Below are 18,637 nucleotides of genomic sequence, written 5' to 3'. Positions count from 1 at the left end.
AAAGGCACTAGAGGGCTGGATTATTGGTAACAAAGTAGATACTTATGAGGGGTTATACAATCTGATCATGAGAGAGCACATCTTGACCAATTGTACCCAAGAAAGGTTACGCCAGCATCTAGTGGACTCTAAGCAGACCAACCCTAGAGTGCTAGGGGAGGCAGCTGATGAGTGGTTGAGAACCAGGGTGGTTGTCAAGTCCCAGGGGGGAGACTCCAAGAAGGGGGGGACAGGTCCCCAAAAACCTAAGGAGGGAGGTGGTAAGCCCACCACAGAGACTCCCTCTGTACCCCAGAACCCTAAGAAGGAGGAGAGTAAATCCCACTCCCACTCTGACAAGCAGAGACAGGGAGACCCAGGGTTAAAAAAACTCTTGGACAGTAGGGCTTGCTTTGACTGTCAGCAGACAGGTCACTTCAGAGGAGATGCAGCCTGTCCAAGGAAGGTGGTTAGCACTGGGCTGGCCAGTGTAGCCATAGAGGAGGATTCCTCAGATGATGAAGTCCTCCTAGCATTGTGCTGGGAGACAGGACCAGATGGTAAGCTGGTGATCCCTGAGGGTGGGAGTAGGCACTTCCACCACATTCAAGTGAATGGGATCCCTACCACTGGCCTGAGAGACACCTGTGCCAGTCACACTATAGTGAGTGACCGGTTAGTGACCCCAGACATGTATGTCCCAGGAAAGACAAAGAAAGTCAGGATAGCCACAGGGGAGGTCACCTCCAAACCTGTAGCCATAGTGCCCCTAGAGAGGGAGGGTATCCTTGACTGGATTAGGGTGGTAGTCAGTGCTGACCTTCCCCTAGATTGTATCCTGGGAAATGACCTCCCAGAGGTGAGTCTGGTCACAGATGGGGTGGTCGCCCAGGGCGCCCCCCCAACCCAAAGTCCTGGGGAGTCAGTCCCTACAGTTAGGAGACAGGGGTCCCCAAGAAAAGGAAAGAAGAAAAGGAAGGGTAGGCCACTCTTAAAGAGAGTTCCAGGGAGCCAAAGGCCTTCTGCCCCAGTAAGGGGGGAGCCCAGAGTTGGCACTGGTGAGGCCTCACCTGACCCCAAGGAAGTCCTGAGTAGTCAGGCAGCTGTCCAGATGCAAGGTGTTGCCCCTGCACTGACAGAAGGGAGAGTGGAAGGAGGGTGTCTGCCACAGGAGGTGGTAGCCCCCCACTCTAGACAGCAAGAGGGGTGCCAGGACCCCAAAGATGCCCCTAAAGCAGCTCAGCCACCTGTCAGTGGAGAGCTTAGGGTGTGGTTCTGGGTACTGACAGCTGTCAGTAGCCTCAGCTGGGTGCTAGCCTTCCAGGCAGCACTGTACTTGGCCTGGGAGGCAGACCCCAGGGCCAATAGCAAAGTAGGCCCCCTGACCCTATTGGTCATGGTGGGGTTGCTCAAGTGTTGGGTGACCTCTTTGGGTAAGCTAGGTGTTGCCCTAGCAAAGTTAGGAGTAGGGGAGGTGGGCACCTCACTACCCAAGTTGGCAGAGAAAGAGGAGGAAGACCCCCCTAGAGGGAAGTTTCAGTTTGAGTTGGGTCCTTTTACTGTTGGGATGGCTTCACTACCCAGAGGGAGTGACCCTGACAGGAGGATATAAGGCAGAGTAGGCCCTGCAAAGGGACAGCCAGTTTTCTTCACTGTCTTCCTCGCCTAACAAGCCAGGAAGACTCTCCCAGGGTTGGGCTGAGTCTCCTGGGCGTGTGGGCTGGGGGGGGGGTTGTGTGAGAAACTAGGGCTGATTGCAGAGGCCCCATAACTTTTTGCCCCCATTTTCCACTTTATGCTGGTGTTTTCCTGACTCTGATGGTGCCCTGGGTACTGCTAACCAGTCCCAGGGCCTGTGCTCTGTATAAAATGGATATGGAAATTAGGCTAATTATAATTGGCTAAGTTAACCTACCTATAAGTCCCTAGTATATGGTAGGGCATGTAGGTTTAGGGACCACAGCATAGGTGGTGCACACCTAGGTGCATTGCTGAGGTGCCCAGTGTCATTTTAAAAGCAAGCCTGCCTTGCTGGCTGCTTTTAAATTAAAGTTATATGCAAATTCGACTTTGGAATTAAAGGTACTTCCAAAGTCTTAAACTACCTTATTTTTACATATAAGTCACCCCTAAGGTGTGCCCTATGTGCCCCTAGGGCTGGGTGCCATGTAACTACAAGCAGGGACTTTATAAAAATAGATTTATAAGCCCTGGTGAGGTAAAAACAGCCAAATTCGTTTTTCCCTCATTGAAGTAAATGGCCTTCATAGGCTAGAATGGGCAGACTTTATTTTAAATTGTAAAGTCTCCTTAAATGTTACATACCAAGAATTTGGTATCAAATTGATTGTTGTAATAAATCCCACAACTTCCAGTTGTTGGATTTAATATAACTAGTGCAGGTAAAAAGTTTAGACTTTACCTAAAACGTTGCCAATTTCAGCTCTGCATTGTTTTTGCTGCTGTGCTCTGATTGGCCAGCCTGCAGCAGCTTCTGCCAGGCTGCCTTGATGAGGTGTGAAGTGGCCAGACTTCACACAAAGGAATGTGCTTCGGGGAGAGAATCTCCCCTCAGCAGATGGTGAGGCAGGAAGGGGGAGGGCTGCCAAACTAGTCTTCAAAGGCAGAGAAGGACATTTGCAGCACCCAGCAACACCCCCACATCCTGCAACCCCAGACAGCTAGGTGCCCCCTTGATTAGATTAGGAGAGGGCAGGAGAGGGATGTGTTTATGATTTTTAGCCACACCAGTGGGTGGGCTCAGCCAGATGTAACCTCCAAAAATCAGATTCATCCATGTTGGATTTTTAGAGACTGTTGCCTTCTGGGATGGATTTTTGCCACACTTCCCAGGAAGTGGTCATCACAGGGGGACGACCCTGTCCCTGATTGTAGAACCAGGGCCCCCCTGCTTTTCACCCAGGAGCAAGGATAAAACTGGCAGACCTGCACCCACACCTCAGATCCCTACCAGATTTCAACAAGAAAGGAACTTAAGGAGAAGAAGGACTGCCCTGCTGGACCCCTGGCCTGCACCTGGAACCTGCACTCAGAAGGACTGCATGTAGGAGGCTGGACTGGCTTGTAGTGAGTACCAAGGGGTACTTGCACCTTGCACCAGGCCCAGTTATCCCTTATTAGTGTATAGGGTGTCTAGCAGCTTAGGCTGATAGATAATGGTAGCTTAGCAAAGCAGCTCAGGCTGAACTAGGAGACGTGTGAAGCTACTACAGTACCACTTAGTGTCATATGCACAATATCATAAGAAAACACAATACCCAGTTATACTAAAAATAAAGGTACTTTATTTTTATGACAATATGCCAAAGTATCTTAGAGTGTACCCTCAGTGAGAGGATAGGAAATATACACAAGATATATATACACAATAGCAAAAATATGCAGTATAGTCTTAGAAAACAGTGCAAACAATGTATAGTTACAATAGGATGCAATTGGGAAACATAGGGATAGGGGCAACACAAACCATATACTCCAGAAGTGGAATGCGAACCACGAATGGACCCCAAACCTATGTGACCTTGTAGAGGGTCGCTGGGACTATTGGAAAATAGTGAGAGTTAGAAAAATAACCCTCCCCAAGACCCTGAAAAGTGAGTGCAAAGTGCACCAAAGTTCCCCTAAGGACAAAATAGTCGTGTTAGAGGGAGAATGCAAGGAAAACACAAATCAGCAATGCAACAACGATGGATTCCTGTCTGAAGGTACCTGTGGAACAAGGGGACCAAGTCCAAAAGTCACAAGCAGCTCGGAGATGGGCAGATGCCCAAGAAATGCCAGCGGTTGGTGCAAAGAAGCTCTTACTAGGCTGAAGAACTGTGAATACTGCAGGAACGACAAGGGCTAGAGACTTCCCCTTTGGAGGATGGATCCCCCACGCCTTGGAGAGTCGTGCAGAAGTGTTTTCCCGCCGGATGGACGCCAACAAGCCTTGCTACACGCAAATCGTGCGTTTGGCGTTTTTGGACGCTGCTGGGGCCCAGGAGGGACCAGAAGGTCGCAAATTGGACCTGCAGAGAGAGGGGACGTCGAGCAAGACAAAGAGCCCTCACTGAAGCAGGTAGCACCCGGAGAAGTGCCAGAAACAGGCACTACGAGGATGCGTGAAACGGTGCTCGCCGAAGTTGCACAAAGGAGTCCCACGTCGCCGGAGACCAACTTAGAAAGTCGTGCAATGCAGGTTAGAGTGCCGTGGACCCAGGCTTGGCTGTGCACACAGGATTTCCGCCGGAAGTGCACAGGGGCCGGAGAAGCTTGCAAAGTCGCGGTTCCCAGCAATGCAGCCCAGCGAGGTGAGGCAAGGACTTACCTCCACCAAACTTGGGCTGAAGAGTCACTGGACTGTGGGAGTCACTTGGACGGTGTCGCTGGATTCGAGGGACCTCGCTCGTCGTGCTGAGAGGAGACCCAAGGGACCGGAGATGCAGCTTTTTGGTGCCTGCGGTTGCAGGGGGAAGATTCCGTCGACCCACGGGAGATTTCTTCGGAGCTTCTGGTGCAGAGAGGAGGCAGACTACCCCCACAGCATGCACAAGCAGGAAAACAGTCGAGAAGGCGGCAGGATCAGCGTTACAGAGTTGCAGTAGTCGTCTTTGCTACTATGTTGCAGGTTTGCAGGCTTCCAGCGCGGTCAGCGGTCGATTCCTTATCAGAAGGTGAAGAGGGAGATGCAGAGGAACTCGGCTGAGCTCATGCATTCGTTATCTGAAGTTTCCCCAGAGACAGAGACCCTAAATAGCCAGAAAAGAGGGTTTGGCTACCTAGGAGAGAGGAAAGGCTACTAACACCTGAAGGAGCCTATCAGCAGGAGTCTCTGACGTCACCTGGTGGCACTGGCCACTCAGAGCAGTCCAGTGTGCCAGCAGCACCTCGGTTTCCAAGATGGCCGAGGTCTGGAGCACACTGGAGGAGCTCTGGACACCTCCCAGGGGAGGTGCAGGTCAGGGGAGTGGTCACTCCCCTTTCCTTTGTCCAGTTTCGCGCCAGAGCAGGGGCTAAGGGGTCCCTGAACCGGTGTAGACTGGCTTATGCAGAATTGGGCACATCTGTGCCCAACAAAGCATTTCCAGAGGCTGGGGGAGGCTACTCCTCCCCTGCCTTCACACCATTTTCCAAAGGGAGAGGGTGTCACACCCTCTCTCAGAGGAAGTTCTTTGTTCTGCCATCCTGGGCCAGGCCTGGCTGGACCCCAGGAGGGCAGCTGCCTGTCTGAGGGGTTGGCAGCAGCAGCAGCTGCAGAGAAACCCCAGGAAGGGCAGTCTGGCAGTACCAGGGTCTGTGCTACAGACCACTGGGATCATGGAATTGTACCAACAATGCCAGGATGGCATAGAGGGGGCAATTCCATGATCATAGACATGTTACATGGCCATATTCGGAGTTACCATGGTGAAGCTACATATAGGTAGTGACCTATATGTAGTGCACGCGTGTAATGGTGTCCCCGCACTCACAAAGTTCAGTGAATTGGCTCTGAACAATGTGGGGGCACCTTGGCTAGTGCCAGGGTGCCCTCACACTAAGTAACTTTGCACCTAACCTTTACCAGGTAAAGGTTAGACATATAGGTGACTTATAAGTTACTTAAGTGCAGTGTAAAATGGCTGTGAAATAGCGTGGACGTTATTTCACTCAGGCTGCAGTGGCAGGCCTGTGTAAGAATTGTCAGAGCTCCCTATGGGTGGCAAAAGAAATGCTGCAGCCCATAGGGATCTCCTGGAACCCCAATACCCTGGGTACCTCAGTACCATATACTAGGGAATTATAAGGGTGTTCCAGTAAGCCAATGTAAATTGGTAAAAATGGTCACTAGCCTGTCAGTGACAATTTGAAAGTAATGAGAGAGCATAACCACTGAGGTTCTGGTTAGCAGAGCCTCAGTGAGACAGTTAGGCACCACACAGGGAACATATACATGCACACCTATGAGCACTGGGGCCCTGTGTGACAGGGTCCCAGTGACACATACATATAGGCCACAAACCTATGAGCACTGGGGTCCTGACCAGCAGGATCCCAGTGACACATAACAACCATACTGAAAACATAGTGTTTTCACTATGAGCACTGAGGCCTGGCTATCAGGATCCCAGTGAGACAGTGAAAACAGTGACAAACACCCTGACATACACTCACAAACAGGCCAAAAGTGGGGGTAACAAGGCTAGAAAGAGGCTACCTTCTCACACAACCCCCCCCCAAACGAAGGACAATAAGGCTAACCTTGGCCAGTTGAGACTTTATTGTCTAAGTGGTGATAAGTAGAGAGTAGCTCTGCAATAGACTGGTTACTCCCTTTATCATCCACTATATGGTTACTTCCCTGTGGGGATGTAAACCACCCTGTTTGAAGTTTTTTAGCTAAGCAACAATGTGAATATGTATTTTCAGAGTTTCTATCAGTAAGTTTTAGTTTAGAGCAGTGGGAATTGTCCACTGAACCTATTTGTAGTGATGGAAATGCCAGACAGGGGTGCTGTCTCAGAAAAGCCATAGCTGGGCAAAAACTTTGTCCATCTGGCTGGAAGAGAGAACAGGGATGCTGTTTCTCTTGAGTTGGAGCAGGGCAGGGATGCTGTCCTATGAGCTCCACACTAGGGCAGGGATGCTGTCCTAAGTGTTGTGAGGTAGTGCAGGGTTTCTGCACTAAAGTTTCTCTGGGAGGGTTGGAGGGATGCTCCATGTTAACTAAAATGGTGCTGTTTTTCTCACCAATGTTAGTTATCCCACAGAGAGGTACTTCCACCTCAGGGAGTCCAGCTTTGCCAGCTGATGATTCCCTTGGAACAGGTGCCACCCCAGGAGAGGTTTCTCCCACCACAGGAATAGTATCCTGAATGGTAGGGTGGTTAGGGGATACTGTGATACCCTTTTTACCTGTTGATGGAGAGGGATCCTGAGTTTTCAGGCCTTCTCTCCTTTGCTTTTTCATTTCACTTGAAATGAGAGGGAACAATTCCTCAGGGATGCCCAGCATGGCTGCATGGGCATAAAACTCTACATCAGCCCAACCTGAGGCCTCTAGGTCATTACCTAAGAGACAGTCTACAGGTAAGCTAGGTGATACCACCACCTGCTTAGGGCCAGTAACTCCACCCCAACTAAACTGAATTATAGCTAAGGGAAGAAACTTAGTGGAGTTATGGACATCAATAATCTTATACTGTTGTCCAATGATGTGTTGTTCAGGAGGCACTAGGTTTTCAGTCACCAAAGTGAAACTGGCACCTGTGTCCCTGTAGGCCAAGGCCTCAACACCATTTATTGAAACTGTCTGCCTGTACTTATCCATTGTAAGGGGACAAGCAGCCAGTGTGGCAAGGCCAATGCCACTAGGTGTGACAGAAACTGTCTTGGGACTGATTACATCAGTTTCCACTATGGACCCATAAGTGAACCCAACTACACCCTTTGCTTGACTGTTGCCAGCAGTCCCACCACTAGTACCACTACTGCTAGGGGCACTAGAGCTTGATGTATTAGTGGTGGTAGGCTCAGGGGGTTTACCTGGACAGGACTTATCCCCTGGCCTATGGCCTCTGTTTTTACACACAAAGCACCAAGGCTTTTTAATGTGTGCAGGTTGGGAAGAAGAGGAAGAATTTGTTTTATCCCCACCCTCTGAAGAGTGTTTAAGATTTGAAGTGGGATCTTTGGTTTTACCCTTATCCCCATGCTTATCTTGAGATTTTTCACCATCTTTCTTCTTATTGCCATCTTTGTCACCCCCTGTATGAACTTTTCTGTTCACCCTTGTTCTGACCCATTTGTCTGCCTTCTTTCCCAATTCTTGGGGAGAGGTCAGATCAGAGTCCACCAAGTACTGGTGCAACAAATCAGACACACAATTATTAAGAATATGCTCTCTCAGGATTAAGTTATACAGGCTGTCATAATCAGTAACTTTACTGCCATGTAACCACCCCTCCAAGGCCTTCACTGCCTGGTCAATGAAATCAACCCAGTCTTGTGAAGACTCCTTTTTGGTATCTCTGAACTTGATCCTGTACTGTTCAGTGGTTAAGCCATAACCATCCAGGAGTGCATTCTTAAGAACTTGGAAATTGTTAGCATCATTTTCTTTTACAGTAAGGAGCCTATCCCTACCTTTTCCAGTAAATGATAGCCATAGGATAGCAGCCCACTGCCTTTGAGGGACATCCTGTACAGCACAGGCCCTCTCAAGTGCAGCAAACCACTTGTTAATGTCATCCCCCTCCTTGTAAGGGGGAACTATCTTATGCAGATTCCTGGAATCATGCTCTTTTGCAGGATGACTATGGGGAATACTGCTGCTGCCACCATGGGTATCTAAACCCATTTTCTGTCTTTCCCTCTCTATTTCTAAAGACTGTCTATCCAAATCCAGCTGTTGCTTCTTGAGCTTCAGTCTGGTTTGCTCCACTCTCAATCTATTGAGCTCCCTTTCCAACAATCTGTCATCAGGGTGGGTGGGAGGGACATTTCTAGATACAGAGGTATGATGGGAATGAACAGAAGGAGACCTGTCCCTTACAGAGGGCACCCTAACAGCTTGGCTACCAGCATAATGTGAGAGCACACCATCAGTATGGTGTGATTCAACCTCTGTACCAACTATGCTAGACTGTCTAGTAATGGGCAGGCTGAGAATTTTCTTTCCTGAACCTTTTCCTGGGGGAGTCCCTGGATCAGATTGAGAACCATTAGCTACTTTTTCTACAGATTGGGCACTTATGGCCTTATCCTGTACTCTAAGCATATTAATTAACAGTTCTAAGGAAGGATTCTTCCCTACACTCAAACCTCTCTCTATGCAGAGACTCCTTGCTCCTTTCCAGCTAAGGTGATCATATGCAAGTTTGGACAGTTCAACTTTTTGGCCTGTGCCAGACATTTTTAGAGAGAGTTAAAGTGATAGATAAAGAGAAAAAAGTTTTCAGAACTTTTTGGAAAGACAGAAAAAAACTTTTTAAACTTTTAAGAACTTTTTGAAAGTTTAGTAGTACTTTTCAGCACTTAGAAAAGAGTGAAAAGAGGAAATGCAAAACTTTTTGGCTATGTGTATATACACTGACCTTGTTTTGTATATTTTTCTCTTATGAAAAGTACAATGACAAGAGTGGTAAGTAGTCTCAAGCACTTATCCCACCACTGCACAACCAATGTAGGAGGCTGGACTGGCTTGTAGTGAGTACCAAGGGGTACTTGCACCTTGCACCAGGCCCAGTTATCCCTTATTAGTGTATAGGGTGTCTAGCAGCTTAGGCTGATAGATAATGGTAGCTTAGCAAAGCAGCTCAGGCTGAACTAGGAGACGTGTGAAGCTACTACAGTACCACTTAGTGTCATATGCACAATATCATAAGAAAACACAATACCCAGTTATACTAAAAATAAAGGTACTTTATTTTTATGACAATATGCCAAAGTATCTTAGAGTGTACCCTCAGTGAGAGGATAGGAAATATACACAAGATATATATACACAATAGCAAAAATATGCAGTATAGTCTTAGAAAACAGTGCAAACAATGTATAGTTACAATAGGATGCAATGGGGAAACATAGGGATAGGGGCAACACAAACCATATACTCCAGAAGTGGAATGCGAACCACGAATGGACCCCAAACCTATGTGACCTTGTAGAGGGTCGCTGGGACTATTGGAAAATAGTGAGAGTTAGAAAAATAACCCTCCCCAAGACCCTGAAAAGTGAGTGCAAAGTGCACCAAAGTTCCCCTAAGGACAAAATAGTCGTGTTAGAGGGAGAATGCAAGGAAAACACAAATCAGCAATGCAACAACGATGGATTCCTGTCTGAAGGTACCTGTGGAACAAGGGGACCAAGTCCAAAAGTCACAAGCAGCTCGGAGATGGGCAGATGCCCAAGAAATGCCAGCGGTTGGTGCAAAGAAGCTCTTACTAGGCTGAAGAACTGTGAATACTGCAGGAACGACAAGGGCTAGAGACTTCCCCTTTGGAGGATGGATCCCCCACGCCTTGGAGAGTCGTGCAGAAGTGTTTTCCCGCCGGATGGACGCCAACAAGCCTTGCTACACGCAAATCGTGCGTTTGGCGTTTTTGGACGCTGCTGGGGCCCAGGAGGGACCAGAAGGTCGCAAATTGGACCTGCAGAGAGAGGGGACGTCGAGCAAGACAAAGAGCCCTCACTGAAGCAGGTAGCACCCGGAGAAGTGCCAGAAACAGGCACTACGAGGATGCGTGAAACGGTGCTCGCCGAAGTTGCACAAAGGAGTCCCACGTCGCCGGAGACCAACTTAGAAAGTCGTGCAATGCAGGTTAGAGTGCCGTGGACCCAGGCTTGGCTGTGCACACAGGATTTCCGCCGGAAGTGCACAGGGGCCGGAGAAGCTTGCAAAGTCGCGGTTCCCAGCAATGCAGCCCAGCGAGGTGAGGCAAGGACTTACCTCCACCAAACTTGGGCTGAAGAGTCACTGGACTGTGGGAGTCACTTGGACGGTGTCGCTGGATTCGAGGGACCTCGCTCGTCGTGCTGAGAGGAGACCCAAGGGACCGGAGATGCAGCTTTTTGGTGCCTGCGGTTGCAGGGGGAAGATTCCGTCGACCCACGGGAGATTTCTTCGGAGCTTCTGGTGCAGAGAGGAGGCAGACTACCCCCACAGCATGCACAAGCAGGAAAACAGTCGAGAAGGCGGCAGGATCAGCGTTACAGAGTTGCAGTAGTCGTCTTTGCTACTATGTTGCAGGTTTGCAGGCTTCCAGCGCGGTCAGCGGTCGATTCCTTATCAGAAGGTGAAGAGGGAGATGCAGAGGAACTCGGCTGAGCTCATGCATTCGTTATCTGAAGTTTCCCCAGAGACAGAGACCCTAAATAGCCAGAAAAGAGGGTTTGGCTACCTAGGAGAGAGGAAAGGCTACTAACACCTGAAGGAGCCTATCAGCAGGAGTCTCTGACGTCACCTGGTGGCACTGGCCACTCAGAGCAGTCCAGTGTGCCAGCAGCACCTCGGTTTCCAAGATGGCCGAGGTCTGGAGCACACTGGAGGAGCTCTGGACACCTCCCAGGGGAGGTGCAGGTCAGGGGAGTGGTCACTCCCCTTTCCTTTGTCCAGTTTCGCGCCAGAGCAGGGGCTAAGGGGTCCCTGAACCGGTGTAGACTGGCTTATGCAGAATTGGGCACATCTGTGCCCAACAAAGCATTTCCAGAGGCTGGGGGAGGCTACTCCTCCCCTGCCTTCACACCATTTTCCAAAGGGAGAGGGTGTCACACCCTCTCTCAGAGGAAGTTCTTTGTTCTGCCATCCTGGGCCAGGCCTGGCTGGACCCCAGGAGGGCAGCTGCCTGTCTGAGGGGTTGGCAGCAGCAGCAGCTGCAGAGAAACCCCAGGAAGGGCAGTCTGGCAGTACCAGGGTCTGTGCTACAGACCACTGGGATCATGGAATTGTACCAACAATGCCAGGATGGCATAGAGGGGGCAATTCCATGATCATAGACATGTTACATGGCCATATTCGGAGTTACCATGGTGAAGCTACATATAGGTAGTGACCTATATGTAGTGCACGCGTGTAATGGTGTCCCCGCACTCACAAAGTTCAGTGAATTGGCTCTGAACAATGTGGGGGCACCTTGGCTAGTGCCAGGGTGCCCTCACACTAAGTAACTTTGCACCTAACCTTTACCAGGTAAAGGTTAGACATATAGGTGACTTATAAGTTACTTAAGTGCAGTGTAAAATGGCTGTGAAATAGCGTGGACGTTATTTCACTCAGGCTGCAGTGGCAGGCCTGTGTAAGAATTGTCAGAGCTCCCTATGGGTGGCAAAAGAAATGCTGCAGCCCATAGGGATCTCCTGGAACCCCAATACCCTGGGTACCTCAGTACCATATACTAGGGAATTATAAGGGTGTTCCAGTAAGCCAATGTAAATTGGTAAAAATGGTCACTAGCCTGTCAGTGACAATTTGAAAGTAATGAGAGAGCATAACCACTGAGGTTCTGGTTAGCAGAGCCTCAGTGAGACAGTTAGGCACCACACAGGGAACATATACATGCACACCTATGAGCACTGGGGCCCTGTGTGACAGGGTCCCAGTGACACATACATATAGGCCACAAACCTATGAGCACTGGGGTCCTGACCAGCAGGATCCCAGTGACACATAACAACCATACTGAAAACATAGTGTTTTCACTATGAGCACTGAGGCCTGGCTATCAGGATCCCAGTGAGACAGTGAAAACAGTGACAAACACCCTGACATACACTCACAAACAGGCCAAAAGTGGGGGTAACAAGGCTAGAAAGAGGCTACCTTCTCACACTGCACCAGCTGCACACTTGGGCTTCACCACAAGAAGGACTTTGCCTGGCTTCAACTGGTTCAAGGAGGGACTCCCTGTTTGCTACAGGTGAAAAATTGCTAAACCAGAGTCCCCTGCACCAACTCCTGAAGAAAGCGACCAGCTGACCACTGTCCAGTGGCCAAAAAGGAGTTTGCGCCAGGTGCATTCTGGGAGTTGAAGTCCGCACCCCCCAAGGACCATCACAGAACTTCTGGACCCTTGGGGTGAGCTGTGGACCCCAAAAGAACCTTGAAAGAACATCTGGGTGAAGCCCCAGAAGTTTGGAAAAGATTGGAGAATTTTTGAAAAAAAGCTCCATAAAGTGACCGACCCGACGCGGAAATTCTAGCCGGCTTGCCTCAACCGCGACCCGGCCTGACTTCGTGGTTCGTCCCGGTAAAGAAAAACATCCAAAAAAGAGACTAAGTCCGAACGTAAAAAGTTGACCGGGACCTCCCAGTCATCGTATCCGAGAAGGGCTCCATGGACGTCGGATCAAGATCCAGGTTTACCCCGGTCGAAGGATTTTCATCTCGAAAAAACGACTAAGTCCGAAGGTAGAAATCACCACCGAGGAAACCCACATCGCGTATCCGGACAAGGGCTCCAGGAGGTCGGATTCAACTGGCAGGTTCGTCCCGGTGAAGAAAAACTTCAAAATAAAGACTAAGTCAGAAGGTAACTTTTTGACCGAGGCCTCCCGCGACCTGTAGCCGAGCAGGGCTCCATCGCGGTCGGCCTGAAAGTTTGACTTTGCCCCGGTCCTGGTGCAACCAGATGACCCGATTGGCGCTTTTTGTTTCTAAGCGCTAGAAAAGTAATAATTCTTTAAAAATTCATATCTCCGGTTCCCTTTATCCGATTTTATTCGTTTTGGTGTCATTTTAAAGATAAAAATATAAACTATTTTTATAAATTGGTTTTGGATTTTTAAACTGTTTCCTGTGTTTTATTTAATTACTGTTCTGTGATATTTGAATGCTTTACACTTTGTCTCCTAAGTTAAGCCTTGACGCTCGTTGCCAAGCTACCAAGGGTTGAGCTGGGATTAATTTACTGAGACCTAACTGTACCTATGTGGAGGTTAGTGGCTTGTTGCTAGGTGTAGGTACCTACCTGCCCTACCAATAACCCATTTTCCAACAGTGGTACACTGTGACTAGCCCGTGTACTGTTTCCAGTGTGTTTCACTAGTATTACACCAGCTTACTGTTACTAGAATGTACTGTAAGACAGGCCCAATAGGTATACCATATCAAATTGTTTTACCATAAAACAAAGAGATAGCATTGTTAAAGACATTACCACGCAAGGGACCCAGAAATTGCATTTTAAAAGACATCTATGTGAACTTGCATCGATTAGAAGAGATAGTGACTGTGTGAGAGTTGTATGGTACTGCTAACCAAAGCACTGTTAAAAAGAAGTCTTTCCTCACTAGAGTTGTGTTCTGTCAATGTCTGAGGCAGTGGATTTTTAAATGAGCTAGGAGGCTTAGACTGGCTGAGTCACTGACAGCTTTCCACACTTACTGCAGAGAGTGAGCAGACAAGAGACTAAGATTGATATTTAGCGCACAGAGTGATTGCAGAAGAGAGTAAGACTCACTCTCACTTCCAGCATAGTGAGTAGACAAGAGAGTAAGCTAGTCCCACAGCTGGAATCCCAGAGTAGGTATAACTCAGTGCTAGTCACAGTCCATGGTATTATACTAGTTAAGCAAAATAGCTCAAAGTTTTATGTGCATCCTTAAGACTCTTGTTGAAAATTAACAGTTTTCACACTCACACCCAGTAACTGCACCATGGATCAATCTGGGTGCCCCCTTCACACATGAAAGAATCTGTCAATTTATTTCTATATCACTTTCTACAATTCTTGGGGATTTATTGAAAGTATATCACACTAAAACGACTATTTAAACAAAATAGCTCAAAGTTTTATGTGCATCCTTAAGACTGTTGTGCGAAAATTAACAGTTTTCACACTCACGCCCAGTAACTGCACCAAGGATCAATTCGAGTAAAACAAGAGCTCGTACATTGGCACACAGAGACAAATTGAAATTTGTGTACACAGCATGATACTGTGTACTTTAATACATCTTTCTACATTCTGTAGTGTGCAGCACACAGATAATGTTTTACAGCATGGATTTATTAACAAGCATTGCTTCTAATAATTGAGCATATAGCAGAAATTGCAGGTGCAAAGAAAAAATACATGGGTAAACAAATCACAAGTTTCTAAATTCCACTGTATTTACCACAGCACAGCTGATTTGTTGTGCTTTAAGAAACACTGTGTGCCTGTACAGCAGCAAAGATGTGAGTGTGTGGACACTGTATGCCCGTAATGCTTTCACAAATGTCCTTATTCTGTAACAGAAGTCTCTGCAGTTTTAGAATTGAGTTTGGACAGTAGCATGTGTGCTTACTGATAGTAATATGTGTAAGAAAGAAATGCCTGCATGCTGTTACTTGTGTCTTTCTCCAGTAGCACACCTATTTACTGTAATTAGTATGTAAGGTAACATCGGCTAGACAAAACTGGACCCAAATGCTGGTACACTGTGACTGGCCTGTGTACTGTTTCCAGTGTGTTTCACTAGTATTCCGCCAGCTTACCGTTACTAGAATGTACAGTAAGACTGGTCCAATATGTATACCATATCAAATTGTTTTACCATAAAACAAAGATATAGCATTGTTAAAGACATTACCACGTGAGGGACACAATAATTGCATTTTAAAAGACATCTATGTGAACTTGCATCGATTAGAAGAGATAGTGACTGTGTGAGAGTTGTATGGTACTGCTAACCAAAGCACTGTTAAAAAGAAGTCTTTCCTCACTAGAGTTGTTGTGAGAAAGTAGCCTCTTTCTAGCCTTGTTACCCCCACTTTGGGCCTGTTTGTGAGTGTATGTCAGGGTGTTTTCACTGTCTCACTGGTATCCTGCTTGCCAGGGCCCAGTGCTCATAGTGAAAACCCTATGTTTTCAGTATGTTTGTTATGTGTCACTGGGACCCTGCTAGTCAGGACCCCAGTGCTCATAAGTTTGTGGCCTATATGTATGTGTTCCCTGTGTGGTGCCTAACTGTCTCACTGAGGCTCTGCTAACCAGAACCTCAGTGGTTATGCTCTCTCATTTCTTTCAAATTGTCACTAACAGGCTAGTGACCAATTTTACCAATTTACATTGGCTTACTGGAACACCCTTATAATTCCCTAGTATATGGTACTGAGGTACCCAGGGTATTGGGGTTCCAGGAGATCCCTATGGGCTGCAGCATTACTTTTGCCACCCATAGGGAGCTCTGACATTTCTTACACAGGCCTGCCACTGCAGCCTGAGTGAAATAACGTCCACGTTATTTCACAGCCATTTTACACTGCACTTAAGTAACTTATAAGTCACCTATATGTCTAACCTTTACCTGGTAAAGGTTGGGTGCTAAGTTACTTAGTGTGAGGGCACCCTGGCACTAGCCAAGGTGCCCCCACATTGTTCAGGGCCAATTCCCCGGACTTTGTGAGTGCGGGGACACCATTACACGCGTGCACTACATATAGGTCACTACCTATATGTAGCTTCACAATGGTAACTCCGAATATGGCCATGTAATATGTCTATGATCATGGAATTGCCCCCTCTATACCATCCTGGCATAGTTGGCACAATCCCATGATCCCAGTGGTCTGTAGCACAGACCCTGGTACTGCCAAACTGCCTTTCCCGGGGTTTCACTGCAGCTGCTGCTGTCTGCCAACCCCTCTGACAGGCATCTGCCCTCCTGGGGTCCAGCCAGGCCTGGCCCAGGATGGCAGAACAAAGGACTTCCTCTGAGAGAGGGTGTTACACCCTCTCCCTTTGGAAAATGGTGTGAAGGCAGGGGAGGAGTAGCCTCCCACAGCCTCTGGAAATACTTTCATGGGCACATTTGGTGCCCATTTCTGCATAAGCCAGTCTACACCGGTTCAGGGACCCCTTAGCCCTGCTCTGGTGCGAAACTGGACAAAGGAAAGGGGAGTGACCACTCCCCTGACCTGTACCTCCCCTGGGAGGTGCCCAGAGCTCCTCCAGTGTGCTCCAGACCTCTGCCATCTTGGAAACAGAGGTGCTGCTGGCACACTGGACTGCTCTGAGTGGCCAGTGCCATCAGGTGATGTCAGATACTCCTTCTGATAGGCTCCTTCAGGTGTTGCTAGCCTATCCTCTCTCCTAGGTAGCCAAACCGTCTTTTCTGGCTATTTAGGGTCTCTGTCTCTTGGGATTCCTTAGATAACGAATGCAAGAGCTCATCCGAGTTCCTCTGCATCTCTCTCTTCACCTTCTGCCAAGGAATCGACTGCTGACCGCGCTGGAAGCCTGCAAAACTGCAACATAGTAGCAAAGACAACTACTGCAACTCTGTAACGCTGATCCTGCCGCCTTCTCGACTGTTTTCCTGGTGGTGCATGCTGTGGGGGTAGTCTGCCTCCTCTCTGCACTAGAAGCTCCAAAGAAATCTCCCGTGGGTCGACGGAATCGTCCCCCTGCAACCGCAGGCACCAAAGAACTGCATCACCGGTACCTTGGGTCTCCTCTCAGCACGACGAGCGAGGTCCCTTGAATCCAGCAACTCTGTCCAAGTACCTCACACAGTCCAGTGACTCTTCAGTCCAAGTTTGGTGGAGATAAGTCTGGTGGAGATAAGTCCTTGCCTCCCCACGCCAGACTGCATTGTTGGAAACCGCGACTTTTGCAGCTACTCCAGCCTCTGTGCACTTCCGGCGGAAATCCTTTGTGCACAGTCCAGCCTGGGTCCACGGCACTCTAACCTGCATTGCACGACCTCCTAAGTTGTTCTCCGGCGACGTGGGACTCCTTTGTGCGACTTCGGGTGAGCACCGTTTCACGCATCCTTGTAGTGCCTGTTTCTGGCACTTCACCGGGTGCTACCTGCTGCTGAGAGGGCTCCTTGTCTTGCTCGATGTCCCCTCTGTGTCCTGACGCAATTTGCGACAACCTGGTCCCTCCTGGGCCACAGTAGCGTCCAAAAACCCTTACCGCACAATTTGCAGCTAGCAAGGCTTGTTGGCGGTCTTTCGGCAGGAAAACACATCTGCACGACTTTCCACGGTGTGAGGGATCCGTCCTCCAAAGGGGAAGTCTCTAGCCCTTGTCGTTCCTGCAGAAACCTAAGCTTCTACAGTCCAGTAGCAGCTTCTTTGTACCCACAGCTGGCATTTCCTGGGCATCTGCCCATCTCCGACTTGCTTGTGACTTTTGGACTTGGTCCCCTTGTTCCACAGGTACCCTCGACTGGAAATCCATTGTTGTTGCATTGCTGGTTTGTGTCTTTCCTGCAGAATTCCCCTATCACAACTTCTATGTCCTTTGGGGAACTTTAGTGCACTTTGCACTCACTTTTCAGGGTCTTGGGGTGGGCTATTTTTCTAACCCTTACTATTTTCTAATAGTCCCACCGACCCTCTACAAGGTCACATAGGTTTGGGGTCCATTCATGGTTCGCATTCTACTTTTGGAGTATATGGTTTGTGTTGACCCTATCCCTATGTGTCCCCATTGCATCCTATTGTAACTATACATTGTTTGCACTGTTTTCTAATACTATTACTGCATATTTTGGTATTGTGTATATATATCTTGTGTATATTTCCTATCCTCTAACTGAGGGTACACTCTGAGATACTTTGGCATATTGTCATAAAAATAAAGTACCTTTTTTTTTAGTATAACTGTGTATTGTGTTTTCTTATGATATTGTGCATATGACACTAAGTGGTACTGTAGGAGCTTCACTCGTCTCCTAGTTCAGCCTAAGCTGCTCTGCTAAGCTACCATTATCTATCAGCCTATGCTGCTAGACACCCTATACACTAATAAGGGATAACTGGGCCTGGTGCAAGGTGCAAGTACCCCTAGGTACTCACTACAAGCCAGTCCAGCCTCCTACAGTTGTGTTCTGTCAATGTCTGAGGCAGTGGATTTTTAAATGAGCTAGGAGGCTTAGACTGGCTGAGTCACTGACAGCTTTGCACACTTACTGCAGAGAGTGAGCAGACGAGAGACTAAGACTAATATTTAGGGCACAGAGTGATTGCAGAAGAGAGTAAGACTCACTCTCACTTCCAGCATGGTGAGTTGACAAGACAGTAAGCTAGTCCCACAGCTGGAATCCCAGAATAGGTATAATTCAGTGATAGTCAGAGTCCATGATATTATATGTGACTTCTGCACTCTACAGCCTGCTGCTCACAGTAATAAGGTGTGAGTGTAGGCAGATTTCTTGAAAAGAGGCTGTGTATAGCTCAGCAGTA

The sequence above is a fragment of the Pleurodeles waltl genome, chromosome 4_1 (assembly GCF_031143425.1).
Source record: "Pleurodeles waltl isolate 20211129_DDA chromosome 4_1, aPleWal1.hap1.20221129, whole genome shotgun sequence".
Lineage (NCBI taxonomy): Eukaryota > Metazoa > Chordata > Amphibia > Caudata > Salamandridae > Pleurodeles > Pleurodeles waltl.
This window is presented reverse-complemented; position numbering follows the sequence as displayed.